This window comes from Molossus molossus, unplaced genomic scaffold (genome assembly GCF_014108415.1).
Source record: "Molossus molossus isolate mMolMol1 unplaced genomic scaffold, mMolMol1.p scaffold_m16_p_21, whole genome shotgun sequence".
Classification (NCBI taxonomy): Eukaryota; Metazoa; Chordata; class Mammalia; order Chiroptera; family Molossidae; genus Molossus; species Molossus molossus.
In genome coordinates, this window is record NW_023425357.1 from 27,771,235 (window position 1) to 27,788,824 (window position 17,590).

Sequence of the window (17,590 nt, forward strand, 5' to 3'; positions counted from 1 at the left end):
GTACTGTGTGCAAAATAATAACTACAAATAAGCAGCAAGCGTGATGAACTAAAGACTAGAATTGTGCGTGCACGTGCGTGTGTGTGTGCGCGCGCAAGTTCACTTGGGAAAGCACTCTGCAGGTGGAAATTGCTCACTTTACAGGACATCAGGGTTGCCCGGACCTAGAAGCCACTTTACAGGTTAACATGGACATTTTCCAATTTTCTTACTCTCATTTTCTTCCTGGGACATAAACATATACTCACCTCTTCTGAACCCTCAGGACTCCTATCCGTCTCCATTTCCAAGCGGGTGAAAGGGCCTTCTGGAACAGAGTAAGCGCCGAGGAGGGGCAGCTGCTGGGGGCTGAAATCCTGCAGAGCCAGCCTGCGGGGGAGCAGCGGGGGAGCCCCACAGGACAGAGATGCCACTCAAGGTTTCTTGTTGACAGTAGTGCTGTGGAGCCCTATCCAGAGCCCCTTTATCAAACACATGGACCCTTCCCCAGGCTGGGTGAGTTGGCTGCTCATGGCTCTCATCTGCCCCCTTCTCTGGAGAATTTCTTCCCGCTGGTGAGAGCTGCCTCACCCAGGAAGTTATGCTCATGGGGAATAGCCCATGGCCAATGGCTGACAGAGGCAGGAGGACCACAGCTAGATCCCGTTACTTCAAGGAGGACAGCCCAGTGGTGTGATTTCTGCCCCAGAGCCTCCCTGGACCAGGCCCTGGCTGCAACTTCCCAGAGACTACATCCTCGTTCAGCCCCTTCCCGTTCCTGCCTCACTCCCTCCTTATAGGTTTCTCCTGGAGAGAACTCTCTCAACACGTCTTGTGCACCAAATCCCTGTCTCAGGTCTGCGTGCGGGGAACCCTACCTACAGCACCCTTTGAATTCACTATATTGCCGTGTAACAAATTAGCCCAATTTAGCAAATTAAAACAACATTTATTAACTCATACAGTTTCTGTAGTCAGCTTAGAATATCTCATGAGGTTACACTGAGGACATGGGCTGGGGCTGCAGTCATCTGAAGGTGTGACTGGGGCAGGAGGAGCTGTTTCCAAGATTGTTCACTTGTGACTGGCGAATTGGTGCTGGCTGTTGGCCAGAGGGGTTAGTTCCTCGCCCTGTGTGGACCTCTCCATTGGACTGTTTGTGTCTCCATGGAGTGGTAGTTGCTTCCACCAGGAGCGATCTGAGCGAGGGCAAGGGAGAAGCTGCTATGGTTTTTAATGACCTTGCCTCAGAAGGCATACACCTCCTTTCTGCACCACCCTATTGATTGCACAGGTCACCTCTACTCGTGATCAGAGGGAACTACACAAATGCATGACTGCCAACCACAAACCGAGGACCTTGGAGCATCACCTTGAAGTCTAGGTACCACACCCAAAAAGTGGGCTCTGGATTGTGCTAATCCCTATAATCTGTTTGTTCCTCCTTCTGGCTTCCTATGTATTTTCCAACAGTAAGCTTCTCCTCCGTCCAAAATGGACATCTTAAATCCTTGTCTGGGTGACTCTGAAACTGTTGGTCTTAACTGATTTCTTCATTGTTACTAAAACAAATAATCACACGAACAAGACATTATGTTTTGATGGCTCTGCAAATATATCATCACTCTAGACGTCATCTTACCGTGGCTTGTACACTGGTTGAAAATGATGGTGTGACCCATATTCGACGTGAAACCTTATTCTCCCCTCAGGCTGCTCCGTTCAGGAACATTCAGTTTAGGCAATATTAAGTGACTGGCGGGTAAGTCATGCAGGACTGAAAAGTGGGAAACTTGGGCCAGGAGCTGTATTTCTGTTTTTGATACGTGTCTAGTGCACAGATACAGAGGAATGCTGTTAATTTATTGTGAAATAGATATAACTCATTTTCATATTGCTTTATCATTTTCTTCTCTTTCAGGAATCTAGGGAAAAGTTTGTAAGACAATCATATTAGAAATCTGGTGTGGAGGTGGAGATAGGGTCTCCGGCACTGCTGTTCGGCGTGAATTATGAATTTTCAGCATACACAATGTATGTGGGTTTGGTTTCTGCTTGTGGGTATCAGTCTTTAATTTCCCCCTCCTCTTTCCCTCATTAGATCAGCTTTTCACAGTCCCCTTTCTACAATTTTCTAGGAAGAGCTGTTGAGAGGCAGAACAGTGTCCTGGTGTTCAGCACACTTATGTTTAAATCTCTTCTCCTTTTACCTATTTGCTGTGTGATTTGAACCAAGACATCGACTTCTCTAAGCCTCTATTTTCTCATCTGTGAAAAATTAACACCTAATTCCCAGAGTGACTTGGAGGGTCAGTGAGAGTCTGCCTGCATCAGCACTGCTCAGCACAGTGCCTGTCATGGACATCACTAGATAAGTGGGAGCTGCCGCATTTGTTATCCATCCTCCAAAATGTCTTCCTCAGTCCCTGCCTTTGGGCCTGATTACAACTGCTGTGCTTCGGGGTAGAGCAGGGCTCTCCCAGGCCCTGGGCATTTTTACTTTGCTCTCAACTTGGGATCAGTGTGCCTCAGGACCAGTGGTGTGCTGACACTGCCTCCTACTGGCTTGTAAGAACTGACTGCAGTTGACTCATTCCAACTCTGAGTTCAGAGATGCCATGTTGATAGCTTGAAATCAGTCATGCTGAGAGTATTTACACCATGGAAAGAGGCCACAGTGGGAGTATTTACACCATGGCAAATGACCACAGTGGGAATATTTACACCATGGCAAATGACCAGAGTGGGAGTATTTACACCATGGAAAGAGGCCACAGTGGGAGTATTTACACCATGGCAAATGACCAGCGTGGGAATATTTACACCATGGCAAATGACCAGAGTGGGAGTATTTACACCATGGCAAATGACCAGAGTGGGAGTATTTACACCATGGCAAATGACCACAGTGGGAATATTTACACCATGGCAAATGACCAGAGTGGGAGTATTTACACCATGGCAAATGACCAGAGTGGGAATATTTACACCATGGCAAATGACCAGAGTGGGAGTATTTACACCATGGCAAATGACCAGAGTGGGAATATTTACACCATGGCAAATGACCAGAGTGGGAGTATTTACACCATGGCAAATGACCACAGTGGGATTATTTACACCATGGCAAATGACCACAGTGGGAATATTTACACCATGGCAAATGACCAGAGTGGGAGTATTTACACCATGGCAAATGACCACAGTGGGAATATTTACACCATGGCAAATGACCAGAGTGGGAGTATTTACACCATGGCAAATGACCACAGTGGGAATATTTACACCATGGCAAATGACCAGAGTGGGAGTATTTACACCATGGCAAATGACCACAGTGGGATTATTTACACCATGGCAAATGACCACAGTGGGAATATTTACACCATGGCAAATGACCAGAGTGGGAATATTTACACCATGGCAAATGACCACAGTGGGAATATTTACACCATGGCAAATGACCAGAGTGGGAATATTTACACCATGGCAAATGACCAGAGTGGGAGTATTTACACCATGGCAAATGACCACAGTGGGAGTATTTACACCATGGCAAATGACCAGAGTGGGATTATTTACACCATGGCAAATGACCAGAGTGGGAGTATTTACATCATGGCAAATGTCCAGAGTGGGAGTATTTACACCATGGCAAATGACCAGAGTGGGAGTATTTACATCATGGCAAATGTCCAGAGTGGGAATATTTACACCATGGCAGATGACCAGAGTGGGAGTATTTACACCATGGCAAATGACCACAGTGGGAGTATTTACACCATGGCAAATGACCACAGTGGGAATATTTACACCATGGCAAATGACCACAGTGGGAATATTTACACCATGGCAAATGACCACAGTGGGAGTATTTACACCATGGCAAATGACCACAGTGGGAATATTTACACCATGGCAAATGACCACAGTGGGAGTATTTACACCATGGCAAATGACCACAGTGGGAGTATTTACACCATGGCAAATGACCACAGTGGGAATATTTACACCATGGCAAATGACCACAGTGGGAATATTTACACCATGGCAAATGACCACAGTGGGAGTATTTACACCATGGCAAATGACCACAGTGGGAATATTTACACCATGGCAAATGACCACAGTGGGAGTATTTACACCATGGCAAATGACCACACTGGGAGTATTTACACCATGGCAAATGACCAGAGTGGGAGTATTTACACCATGGCAAATGACCACAGTGGGAATATTTACACCATGGCAAATGACCAGAGTGGGAATATTTACACCATGGCAAATGACCAGAGTGGGATTATTTACATCATGGCAAATGTCCAGAGTGGGAGTATTTACACCATGGCAAATGACCAGAGTGGGAGTATTTACTTCATGGCCCTACAAGGCAGAGCTCCTCCCATCTAGAGCCAGTAATTAAAGATTTACCAGCACATATTTTCCCAGAGCTGCTGCTTCAGAAAAATGCTCTAAATTACTGGTCTGCCTTGCTAGTCACCCCTCATCCTCCTCCAAATGCCTCTTCAACTATCTCTTCCCTTTTATTCTTTCTCCTGGACCACTGCGAAAGTTTATTAATTTTCCTAAGCCACTCTCTTCCTCTCCATTTCTTTCCTTCACGAAGGTGTCAGAGAATGTTTTGATTTTTATCATGCCCAGAGAGTCCTGCTCATAACCCTCCATAGCATCTGTGCTGTGGTGATGGTGTGCCCATGATTTCTCAGAAGGAGGATTTTAAATATCCTGCTCCACTCTTCCACTTGACGGATCCAGTGCCTGTAGTATGTGGGAATCTATACGGAAAAATCATGGGCTCTACCACAGGAAGATCTTAGCTTGAATCCCAGCTTTGTCTCCTTCTAGCTGGGTGACCTTGGGAAATTTACTTCCCCTGGGGTTGCTGAGGGATTACAAGTGTTAATGGGTGTGTATGTCTAAGAACAGTGACTGGCACACAGTCAGTGCTCAATAAATGTCAAGTCTTGTTAGTATTGTCCTTCTTACTCACCAATGTGCAGCCTCCTCCTGAACCTACCCAAGGTCTTCCCTGTTCCATGAACATGTCATGCTCAATAGGACCTGATGCTATTTTCAAAATTGAGGGTGTCCTTTCCTCTCCCTGTCCCTCTGCAAATTCAACCATTTAAGAGCAGAGTCTAGCCTTACTTCACACAAAGAGTCTCCCTAACTTTCTCTCTACCTGATAAAAGAACTAAAATTCCAAGGGTGGTCAAGTCATTGGGGCATGTTTCCCATCGGCCAGCACTGTGTAGGCAGAGGGGTGTTGCAGCTCCCGCCTTCCTGAAGATTATGGATTCATGGTTGGAATATGGCTGAGTAGAGTCCATCAGAATACAGTACAATAAGTAAAATGGGCCCTGGCCAGTATGGCTCAATCGGTTGGGCATTGTCCTGTGCACCAAAAAGTTGCTGGGTCCCTTCCCGGTCAGGACACATGCCCAGGTTTTGGGCTTGATTCCCAGTAGGGGTTGTGCAGGAGGCAGCTGATCGATGTTCCGCTCTCACATCAATGTTTCTTTTTTCCTCTCCCTTCCCCTCTCTCTCTAAAAGTCAGCTTTTTTTTTTTTTTTTTTAATAAATGAAATGGGAAGAACAGGGCTGGGGAAGCACAAAGGAGGGCAGCTCATGCACACGTGTGGGTTTCAGGGAAGGCGTCCCCGAGGAAGGGACGTGAACATCGAGAGGATCGAAAGGTGTGGATGTTGTCCAGATGGGAGTGGAAGGAGGTGTGGTCGTGATGGGCTTGTTCCGGAGAGAAAGGGGCCTGTGAAGAGGCCCAGAGCTTGGAGCTGTCGTGACGATATAGAGGAGCTCAAGAGAGTTCACTGTGGCTGGAAGGTGGAGTCTTGAGGCTGAGGAGACGGAGGAGGGAACACGGAGGCTGAGTCATCAGGGCCTTGCCTGAGCCTTAAGAAGCCGAGATGTCGCCCTGAGGACCACAGGTGAGACTTCCATCCTTACAGACGGCAATTTTGCTCGCTCCGTTCCTGGGTTACCCATAGTTATCTCCACAAATAAAACAGCACTTCTCTGAATCTCAACACCCTCTTCTCTAGGGCAGAGTAATGAGTTCACAGTTTTGCTGAGTAGTCTATAAGAGACAGTGCGTGGGAACGCACATCAGAAACCTTTCAAGCTGTCTGCACGTGGGAGGGATGATTATGAATCTTGGATGGAGGGCGTAGCCTTTGTATCCTGAAGCACTGGAAACAGTTGAGTTCACACCCTCGCGTTCTCATTACTTGGGAAAGTTGCTTACCTCTTAGATGCTGATATCATCATTTCCATTTCACAAATGAGGATAACACCTAATGCATAAGATTCTAACAAAGAAATGTTTATAGTACCTGATTTTAGAATGCAGAGTAGTGTTTAACGAATGTCAACCTTTACACACACACACACACACACACACACCTCGCATCTCACACATGTGCTCCAACTTACTTTCCTTATACAAAGGCAAAACATACCACATCTTTAAAAAACAAAACAAAAATTCCTAGCGTAGAATGGGGCAATTAATAGCAAATTACATCATAATGTTAAAATAGTGGAATAATGATTGTCTTTCCTGCTGTGTTTGGCATTAGACCAATGAAGTCAAAGTTCTTGTCTTCAATTTCCCTCACCCCTAATGCGCGCGTGCACACACATACACACACGTGCACACACACGATTTATCAGACTTCTTGATCCGTTTGTCTTTGGAGTGATGGCTTAGATTTCTTAATAGATACAAGTTTCAGATTCCTCTCTATACATAACTGTTCTGAAAGCAAGCAGAGGCTCATCATGGCCTTCCCCCCTGGCCCTTTGATAACACTGGGCAACACTGGATCTATGGGATACTTCCAGGCAACAGTAAGATACACTCTGAGGTTTGAGAGTCAAGTGGGGTTTGAAGGAGCTCTCAAGTTTGCAAAATGTTGTCCAGGCTTTCCTGGGACCCAGGGAGCTGCTGGTAATTTTAGAGCTTCCTCCTTTATTGCTAGGGGTTTTCCACTGAATTACACATACAATTTGGCACGCATACTGTAAAATATATGGTTTTCATTTTCTGAGACTAGATAAGCCTAGAGCACAGGGGATTAATTAAAAACAACAGGCTGGAGTGATTCCTCTTCCCACATCGAGTGCTAGGAGCAGCTTAGCCTATTAATCTCGGGTTTGTGCTCATTAACATAATTTGGGAGCAGGATAATCCTCTCCGTATAGGTGAGATGCTGTGCGGGGGGGGGGGGGGGGGTGGAGACTAGGGAGTCACTGGTTTCTCAAGTCCCCAAGAAAGACGAGGGTCGTTGGCAACAACAGTCAGGAGATGAATCAGGTTTTGTGCCTCCAGTTCTGTTTCAAGGGTGATGTTTTCTTAACTGTGGTTTTCCATGGGGTTGGCCTTTGTGTTGAAAATCTGACATTATTTAAAAGTTGGCTTATCTGAAGAGTACTTTCTAGAGTTTTATCAGTGCCTTAGCCCTGCCTCTGCAAAGCCTTCAGTGTATCATGCAGAGGTTGGCTCTGTCCCATCTGTAGTTCACGGGGACACAGTGTAGATGTCATGATGGTCTGTGAGTCTGAGTGAAAACTGAGTGGAGGTGCAGACTACAGACCAAGGTCTCCTTGTGTCTCTCCTGGTGTCACCTGCTGCTGTCCTCAGCCATCTGATGCTGATAAACCGAAGGACCTGGGCCTGCCACCTTACTTCTCATCGCCCCCCGCCACCTCCCGCAGTGGCCGAGGATGTTCTCCGTCTGAGCCAGGCAAAGCGCTCACACGCTAGTTGGAGAGAGAACGCTTATCCCCAAGTGTTTTCATTACAGCCACACATAGTTATTGTGACTTGACTGTGGCGTTCAAGACTGGCGACGAGGAGAAGGGTTAGTTGGTGCTGAAGGGACAGTGAAAGCCCTTCGTGGGAGATGTGGGAGATGAGACAGAAGGACACAAGGAATACAGACGTGGTGTTTCACCAAAGAAGAAATGTAACTGGTTGGAGAACATGGACCCAAGTTCAAATTCAGGAGTAAACACAAGATCACATATGTAAACTCTTATGCTTTGCGTATCAGTTGGCAAACAGTTTTTTTATTCCTTGAATGAAGTCCCCTAAAGCTGGCAAGAATAAACTACAATGGCCCATTCAGACATTAAGAGAGGGGTTGACGCATTACTGATTATTTTCAGTAATCCCTCTGAAGGATTAGAAAAAATGCTTATATTTATTAAGTTATTAATTAGCAAAACAAACAGGAAAATCTCAATTGCCCACAACCAGGGGATGATGACATGACTGAAATGCATGAAAATTATGTCGCTTTCCTAAATGACATCTATGAAGAGTTTGTAGTAACATTAAAGTTCTGGGAAAGAGTAAATGGAAAATTGAGGATAAAGTGTTTATACACACATATAATCGAAAGGACTATAAATGAACATGCTGAAACATGAAGAAGACATACCAACATGCCCCCAGGGAGTATCCTTAGTGTGTCCTAACAAGGAAAAGAGTGGCTAGGATTTAACTGGATGGCGGTAGGGGTGGGAGGAAGCTTTGGGAACGGCACCTTCGTAGGAAGTTCCAGACGCTGTCATCTCAGGCTCCCACTCGATACAGATCTTACTTAGGATTGTTTTGGATGATTTGAGTTTTTGCGACCAAAATCCATATTAAGATTTTTATAGTAAAAGTGATAGAAGCTTCAACGGTGCCCACAAGCCAGCGTGCCTGGCGAAAGAAATAAGAGCAGGTCTAGTTGGCACCGGACGGGGCCTGCCCTGTGCAGGAATGGGGTGCCCTCCCCGGCCCCCGTCACGGGCTGGAATGAGAAGGCCAGACTGTGGCCAGACACCGCCCACAGGATGACTCTATCTGCTCAGGATTGCAGCTCAAAAGCCCGAGAATATAGCTAGAAAAAAAAAAAAAAATTACACTGGATTTAAAGTGAAAGAAAACAAAGCCCCCACTATTTTTTAATCTCCTGACATTCTTTCTTTACCCCCGAGTTAGGTTGGAGAAGTCAGAGACCCGGTTTCAGGACCGGCCCTCATACTAGTTCCCAGTGACCCTGGTCAGCGGTCTTCTCTTTCGGGGCCTCTGTTTTCCCATCTATAAGATGCACTGGGGTCCGTTCCGAACTGCCGCAGATGGAGCTCACGCCAGCAGACCGGAGAGCGAAATGTCTTAAGGATAAACAAGAGACCACAAAAATCCATGTATGTTTGTGTTTATTCTAATCTAACATAACCTCCAAGTCAAATCTGCACAGCAGGAGGATGCGAGAGGATAAAATTCCGGCCTGGGGTGGATGCTGGCATCCATGGAAACACAGGCTATTTCAATGATTCTCAATAGCCTTTCCCGTCTTAGGACCCCAGGATCTCTGGGGTTTGAATTTCCACTTATGCCCCTCAGAGCTCTGCACTTCTGAGATGAGCATCCAAGCCCAGAATGTTCTTCGGCGTCCCCTGTGGCATGCAGGAAAATAATGTGAGCTTCGGTCTTTCTTCTCCAGGCCAGGATCTTGGTAAAGCATCCTATGCATTTTAGACAAAATAGGTGGCATTTTCTCAATGATCAAAGATCCAGGGAAGAAATCTAGTATTTATTAGTATGTGTGCATCCTCTATCATCTTTAAACCAAGGGCCCAGTTAAGATGTTTTACTTCTAAGAAAGATAATAAAACTATTACTACCACCCTGGCCAGTTTGGCTCAGTGGTTGGAGTGTCAGCCCACAGACCAGAGAGTCCCAGGTTCAGTTCCCGCTAAGGGCACGTACCTCAGTTGCAGTTCATCTCCAGCCCCGGTTGGAGTCGTGTGGGTGGCAACCAGTCGATGTGTCTCTCTCATATCGATATTTCTCTCTCTCTCCCCCTCCCACTCTATCTGAAGATAAATGCAAAAATGTCCTCGGGTGAGGATAAAAAATGAAAACTACTACTATTATTAGAGATAGTAATGTGTAATAATTATATTCTGTACTAGAGAGATGAACACTACTAATCATTTTAATAATGCTAACTGAATCAGTTAAAGTGTTTTAGAAGCAAGTCAACGAATTCTCTGGGCAATCAGCAAAAAGGGAATTTACTAAAAGCATGTGGGATTGAAAAAACAACTGGACAATCAGACCTCAGCGAGGACGGGAACCGGGGACGGGACAGCGGGAAATACTAAACAGCTTCTTGGGGTAACAGCATTAACATGAATCCTCTCCGTCCATTCAATTCTAGTTAAATTGCCGAGAGAGAGAGTAGACGGGTGCTGGCTGGGCTTACAGACTCATGGCCCAGGAGAGGAAACACAAATGCCCATCTTTTTTGACGATGTATGTGCCCACAGACAGGAGGCTCTACACTAACGGTTTACATACAGTGCAATATTCTTCATCTTCAGCACAAACTTTCAAAGAAGTATTTATATATCTTTTCTACAGATAAAGCCCCTGAGGTTCAGAGAGGTGAGGGAACTGGCCCAGGGTCACACAGCAGAGTTGCTGAGACTCCAACCCAGGTCTTTCTGAGTCCAGTTGACAGTCCCAGGGTGTGAGTTCCTGCTCACTGTGGATCTCGCTCATCACAAAGCGATCCCCTCGTGGCCCACACTCTCCTTGGTCCGTTCACAATTTGTCTTCTAAGTCATCTGATTATTTGCCTCTTCCACTTCACCAAGTTGGATATCCTGAATCCAAAGGGAAATATCCAGTGTGACAGCGAATCTGTCACTGAAATGCCACCTAGCATCTATGTTCGTTCTTTCCAGGAACACCTGCCGTTTTATCACGTATTCTTTCATTTGGATAGTGTCTGGTTCCCTACTTGAACCCACGTCCTACAAGAGCAGGGGTCTTGTATCCCCAGTTTCTAACTGAGCCCGGCTGGTGTGGCTCAGTGGTTGAGCGTCGACCCATGCACCAAGAGGTCACCGGTTCGATTCCCGGTTAGGGCACGTGCCCAGGTTGTGGGCCCAGTCCCTAGTGGGGGGCATGCAGGAGGCGGCCGATCGATGTTCTCTCTCATCGATGTTTCTATCTCTTTCTCCCTATCCCTTCTTCTTTCTCTAAAATCAATAAAGAAAAATTAAAAAAAAAAAAAGCCACTTGATACATATTTCTACAGGAATGAATAAGCTGGTAGAAGCAGATCAGGGGATGAATTTAACTCCCCCCCTTGCCCAGTCACGAATTCAGTCTATTTCTCCGTCCAGCGCTTCCTCCACCTTCCCTGTTTTGGGTCATTTCTCCTCCATTCTCCCAGTCCATCAGACTCACACCTCCCAGCTGTTTCTGTGAGTCCCCGTCTGGCCCTTTGAGCTGACGCCCCACCTGCAGCATACCCATCGGGAATGTCAATGACACGAAATGGAGCCCTAGGGCACCCTTCCTGCTCCCCGCTCATCCCTTGCCCTCTGTCCTTGACCTTATCTTACAGCGGAGTGTGATGGTCCAGGCACTAGGCCTCCCGATCAGTCAGTTCTCTGCAGACTTGAACCTCAACACCATTGTCCCTGCAAGAACCTGGGCTCTTTGGTTTGTCTGGCCTGCTGTCTGGTGTCCCACCCTGGTCATATAACCCGGCGGTGAGGACGAGGTCCCCTTGCTCAGCAGGTCTCTGGGGTGCCAGCCTGCACACTCAGCTCCACAGCACCCGCACGCCCACTCAGCGCTGGTTCCCCTGGTGGGCGTCAGACGTGTTATCCCCCTCACCGTGCACGTCCACGCGAGGCCCGATATCTCACCATTTTTCCATTCCCAGGGCAAACTATAGTTAGGTCCCCATCGCCTGCCATCAGACAGATCGCTCCATCCTTCTTCCCCATTGCCCTGCATTCAGTCACCCTCGGAGTCCAAGCCAGGGGCATGTCATCACCCAGGCACAGGGGCAGCTGGGAGGTTTCCGCGCAGGGAGGCTCGTGTGACTTGCTCGGCATGCAGAGGTCCCTCGAGCAGGCAGCACCTTGCAGGACCTCGGGGCCCTCCTCCCACCAGAATGGGCAGCTCTTCACTCCTGTCTCTGGCCGCATTCCCTGCACCCACAGTCCAGCTGCCCTGGGCCACAATAGTTCCTCTCCTCCTTTGCTCTGATCCCCACTCCGAAGAGAAAATATGAACAAGGACCCCCCCCCCACTGTCATTTTCCACCCTCTGAAACTTTGCCCATGTTTCAGGACCCAGCTCCCTGCCACTGTCCCCACAGAGCCTGGCCCTTCTCTGCGGTCAGGCTCGCTCTCTCGCTCTCGCTCTCTGGGCTCCTATCACACTTTCTGCTTTTCTTAGAAGACAAATGGCATCTGCTTTATGTCATGACTGGTGTCTGTCCACCACAGTAGACCAGAGAGGCTCAAGTGGGGTCCTTCAATCCCTCGACAAAGAGTCACTCGGGAAGGGGGACAGGGAAGGAGGGTCCCTGTTAAAATGCATAATCCTCAGCCGGCTCTGAGTGTGAACATCATTCTTCTCGCTGTCGCCTTGTGTTCCTGTGTCTTCCAGAAACAGAATCCTGACACCCCTGTGGGGAATTTCCTCCCCCAGGTTCACGTTCGGCTCCAGTGGGGTAACCATGAAAGGTCCTATACCCTCTCTCGGGTACAAGCAGGTGACACCTTCTAGTCTCTCCCTGGCGGTCTGCTTTTGGAGCAAAAAGGACAGAAAATAGACTCTGAAGGTTTGTCCATTAGTTCCTCCAGCCTGAGACACCCACTGCTTTTCTGAGTAAATGAACTTTGAAAAGGACAGGATTATGAGGGCCTGTGGTATCTCGGGTCGGGAGAGTCGATGGTATTTTGTTCAATGACAAGGAAAGCTGAGCTGCCAGGTCTTGGGAGCGCAGCTACTGGGGTCCCGTTCTGTCGCCTCCAACCTAAGAAGTAAAACATGGGGTGTTTGGCCCGGCTGGTGTGGCTCAGTGGTTGAGCATTGGCCCATGCACCAAGAGGTCATCGGTTCAATTTCCAGTCAGGGCACATGCCCAGGTTGTGGGCCTGATCCCCAGTGGGGGGCATGCAGGAGGGGGCCAGTTGATGTTCTCTCTCATCGATGTTTCTATTTCTTGCTTCCCCTCCCTTCCCCTCTTTCTAAAATCAGAAATATATATATATATATATATATATATGTTTTTTAAAAGATAGAAAGTTTGGATCAGAATAGTTGGGGTAAGAACCAAGAAATATGCATTTTTATCAGAACTTCCCCAGTTTTTTTTTAGTTCTTTTATTTTTATTTATTTATTTATTTATTTATTTAATTTTATTTTTAATCCTCACCCGAGGATATTTTTACATTTATCTTCACACAGAGTGGGAGGGAGAGAGAGAAACATCCATGTGAGAGAGACACATCAATTGGTTGCCACCCGCACGACCCCCACCGGGGCCGGGGATGAACCGCAACTGAGCTACGTACCCAGGTTGGCGGGAACCGAACCCAGGACTCTTTGGTCCACAGGCCGACACTCTAACCGCTGAGCCAAACCGGCCAGGGCTCCCAGTTTCTCTTTTTAATAACCTTTTTGTTTGGAATAGTTTAGATTTACAGAAAAGTCGTGAGGCTGTAGAGGGTGTCCTTCTGCCTCACACCGTTTCCCGTTAACATTTCCCTTCTCCGCTGGCCCCTGCAGCTGAAAAAGCCCACTGCGCTGTATGTGTCAGAACGAAGACACAGATAACGTCACCGCCATCGAAATTCCAGTTCCCCTCGATGTCCTCTTTCTGTCCCAGCACCCAGGCCGGGGTGCCACACTGCATTTCGTCCCCCCTGGTGTCCTTTGGTCTGTGACAGCCTCTCAGCCCCCCTTGCCTTTCACGACCTTGGCAGTGTTGAACTGTACTGGCTGGGTCTCTTGTCACATGCCCGCTGTCTCTCCCAGGGATTCGACACCACGCCAGATTCTAAACATGTTGGGGACAATGTCCGCCCTGTCCCTGTTGTGGGCTGCGCGTTCCGTGTGTGCCTGGTGCAGAGGAAGAGCTCGGTGAACATGTGCTGATGTGGTGCACGCCGCCGCCCATGTCACCGCCGTGGCAGGAACCAGGCCTCCGTCCCGCTGCATCCCCACCACGCCTGATCCCCGCGTGCTCGCGACGGGGCTCAGAGACGCTCCCACCGTGTCATGGAGCTGCGTGCCTCTGACGGTAGGGTTTGCAGACACAAACGATCACAGAATTACCAAGGAAAACTAATTGCGGTCATCTCGCCACGTCTTGGCATCTCTCTCTCAGCTCCTTTGTGATTGCGTCGCTCAGAGCCCAGGCAGATACAAAGGAAGGAAGGAAGAAGAGGGGCCTGCTGGGCTCTCTCAGCAGAGCCGGCAAGACAGGCTCTTGCTCTAGGCGTGTTTATAAATTTAAAAATATTTCAGATGCTTTTGCAATGTTGCTTCTGGTTCAGTGGTCAGGGGGAATGCATTAGGGGGACGGTGTCTCATCTCGTCGAGCTGCTGCTGGCTTGCGGGTGCTCTGGGCTCTGCCGAAGGGGACAGGCCACTGTGCTCGGGGCTGCTGTGTCACGGACTTCAGATGAACAGGCTCAGTTCAAACGCTCACTGACACACCACCCATCAAAAGCATTTATCGGGTAGAGCTCAGCGGATCTCTGCACTGTATTAAGTATATCCCATACATAAGCGTCTAATGCTGATACCATCTGAAAAGCTCATAATTTTAGTTCTGCTTTTCTGCCAGTGGTAAATGATGAAAGAATCAAGGCTTGAGAGGAAAATGCTGGAGATCAGGAGACTCTTAGTGGCAAAGCTGGGGGTGGAACTCGAATCTCTATGGCGCTCAAGCCAACACTCTGGTCGTTACTCTTCAGGGCCAGCAAACGCTGCCCGGCGTCTTTCCCAGGTGCATATGCACTCACGGGTCCATTTATTATTAATTTATTATCATTACTATTTAATAAACAAAATCGGTATCTTCCTTATCATTTTTGCAATTCAATACACTTCATATCTAGCATTATATAGTACAGCGTTCTTCAAAGTTTGCTCCATGAGGCAAATGCATCAAACCCCCACGGGGAGCTTGTCAGGAATGCCCACTCCTGGACCCCAATCCAGACTCCAGAATTGCAAGTCTGGATGTGGAACTGGAGGTTTAAAAACAAGCTATACAGCCCAGCCCTGGCCGGTTTGGCTCAGCGGTTAGAGCATCAGCCTGCGGTCCGGAGAGAACCGGGTTCGGTTCCCGCTAAGGGCATGTACCTTGGTTGCAGTTTGTCCCCGGCCCTGGTTGGTCGTGCGGGTGGCAGCCACTTGATGTGTCCCTTTCATGTCGATGTTTCTCTCTCTCTCTCTCTCTTCCTCTCTCTCCCTCCCACTCTATCTGTGCAAAAAATGGAAAAATGTCCTCGGGTGAGGATAAAAACAACAACAACAACAAAATAATAATAATAATAAAAAAACAAGCTATACAGCCCAGCCAGTGTGGCTCAGTGGTTGAGCGTCAACCCATGCACCAAGAGGTCACCCGTTCGATTCCCGGTCAGGGCACATGCCCAGGTTGTGGGCCCAATCCCCAGTAGGGGGCATGCAGGAGGCGGCCAATTGATGTTCTCGCTCATTGATGTTTCTATCTCTCTCTCTCCCTCTCCTTTCCTCTCTCTAAAATCAACAAAGAAAGGGGAAAAAAGCCAGACAGCTGATTCAAATTCCTACTGAAGTCTGAGAGCCTCCGCTGCAGAGCCGTGTGCAGGGCTGGAGTCAGGGGCTCGTGCCGTTTCAATTCAGTGGATTTCCAGCTCGGTAACCTCAGGCAGATCGCAGGCCCTGCTGGAAGATGGGTCGTTCCTCACTTTGCATGGTTGAGATTGTAAAAGGAAACGTGAACGCAAGCCTGCCGTTCCTGCGAAAGAAAGAAAGCACCTCTCCGTTCTAAATGCACGGGAGGGAGCAGGATGCAGAATATCACGGCGCTGCAAAGCCGAATGTTTCTCCTCTGACGGCAGGAAGGCTTTGAGGTGGCTTTACATAACCACAAATAGTACGATGGGCTTGAAATAATCCCTGGAGGGACTTGTGCTGAAAGGAGAGGATTGATACGAAAACACAAAAGCCAGGTGGAGGGGTAATATATAATAGCACCGCCTGGAGACCAGGGGCTCCCAGCCTCAGCACTATTGATGTTTGGGACTGGATACGTCTTTGTTGTGGGGACTGTCTTGAGCACGGGAGGATGTTTAGCAGTGCCCCTGGCCTCAACCCACTAGATGCCAGCCGCATCCACCCCCTGGTGCTGACAACCCAAACTGTCTCCAGACATTGCTGCGGGGCCCCCGGCAGAATTAGCCCTGGTGGAGAAGCGCTCCGCTAGGATGATAGAACTGGTCCAGATCCTGGCTCTACCATTGCACCATCTGTGTGGACTTGGCATGTTTCATCTCCCAAAGCCTTGGTTTTCTTAGAACACCTTTCCGTTTCATAGCGAAGGCCCCACCCCACAGGGTTGTTACGGGGTTACACCAGAAACACGTATATTTAAGAATGTTGTGTCTTGGCCGGTGTGGTTCGGTGGGCGGGGCCATCATCCCGCACACCAAACGGTGGTGGTTCTCTTCCTGGTCAGGGCACATACCCAGGTTGTGGGTTGGATCCCCGGTCAGGGTGTGTGCAGGAAGCAAACAATCTCTCTCTCTCTCTTTCCTTCTCACTCTCTCTCTTCTCCTCCTTCCTCTCCCTAAAATTAAATTAAATTAAAAAAAAAAATGAAGCAAAATTATTGGTCCTATGCTCTCCGTGTGTGTGTGGTTGAATAAATCAGATAATTTTGTCAGATTTCACACATTTACTATTCCCATTCCGTTTTTTCTGTCCCACGAACCAGGGACATTCTTTTTGGGATGGGGGCCCTAAAACGTCTGAGCTGAATCAGACGTTATTTTCCCTCTAGAACGAAAGAAGCGTCGACACCTAGCGTCCTGCAGAATGCCACTGCTCGCCGTGCTGCTGTGAGACTTGTCATCGGGCTGCTAGCGAACTCATTTCTCTTTCCTCCGGTGAACTGCTTGGACCCGCGGGCGGGGTGGAGACGCGGGAGGGGTTGGGTTTAGTTCTCCCCTGGTCTGGCTGTTTGAACACTGAATCTGTAGATGGCTGATCTTTCAAGAGAATGGGAGGTTTTAACATTTGGGACAAATTAACCAGTTTGACAAAAGCAAAACAGTTCCCCTTTTAAGATGAAGTACTCCTTAAGTGCCTATACGGTTTCCAGCCCGACAGCCTTTCTCCTCCCCGTCTGGTCTGGAGGGGCACTGGAACTCGACGCGCGAGCAGATCATCAGACACGGTTCTCCTGCGGCCCGGCTCTGCAGAGTTGAGTGATTAGGCCCCGATAACAATCTCAGTCCAGCCTGAACTTGGCCTGAACCCAGAACTCTCTGCTTTTCCCGCCGTTCCCCTGGATGCTTTCGGCGTGCCCCCCACCACCACCTCCCCACCTCCAAGCATTTGAGTACTTTCTCTTCTATTGTTTCTCCCACAACAATAGCCAAAAAAAGCTTGATACTTTCTTGGCACGGCTCCAGTTTTCCTGAATACTAATCAATAACCCAGATCCTTTCTTCTAGAATTCCTCCCGTGTCTTTGGGGAAAGTCAC

General features: G+C 48.2%; 1 long non-coding RNA gene across 1 annotated transcript in view; it reads left to right on the forward strand.

Annotated features, from left to right (window-relative positions):
• The first annotated feature begins 262 nt into the window (after positions 1–262).
• LOC118638533 overlaps positions 263–17,590 on the forward strand; it is a 116,951-nt gene continuing 99,623 nt past the window's right edge. The window contains exons 1-4 of the long non-coding RNA XR_004961107.1: positions 263–317; positions 1,274–1,363; positions 1,901–2,013; positions 5,650–5,945. This is a non-coding gene — a long non-coding RNA (uncharacterized LOC118638533). The remainder of the gene's footprint in view (positions 318–1,273; positions 1,364–1,900; positions 2,014–5,649; positions 5,946–17,590) is intronic.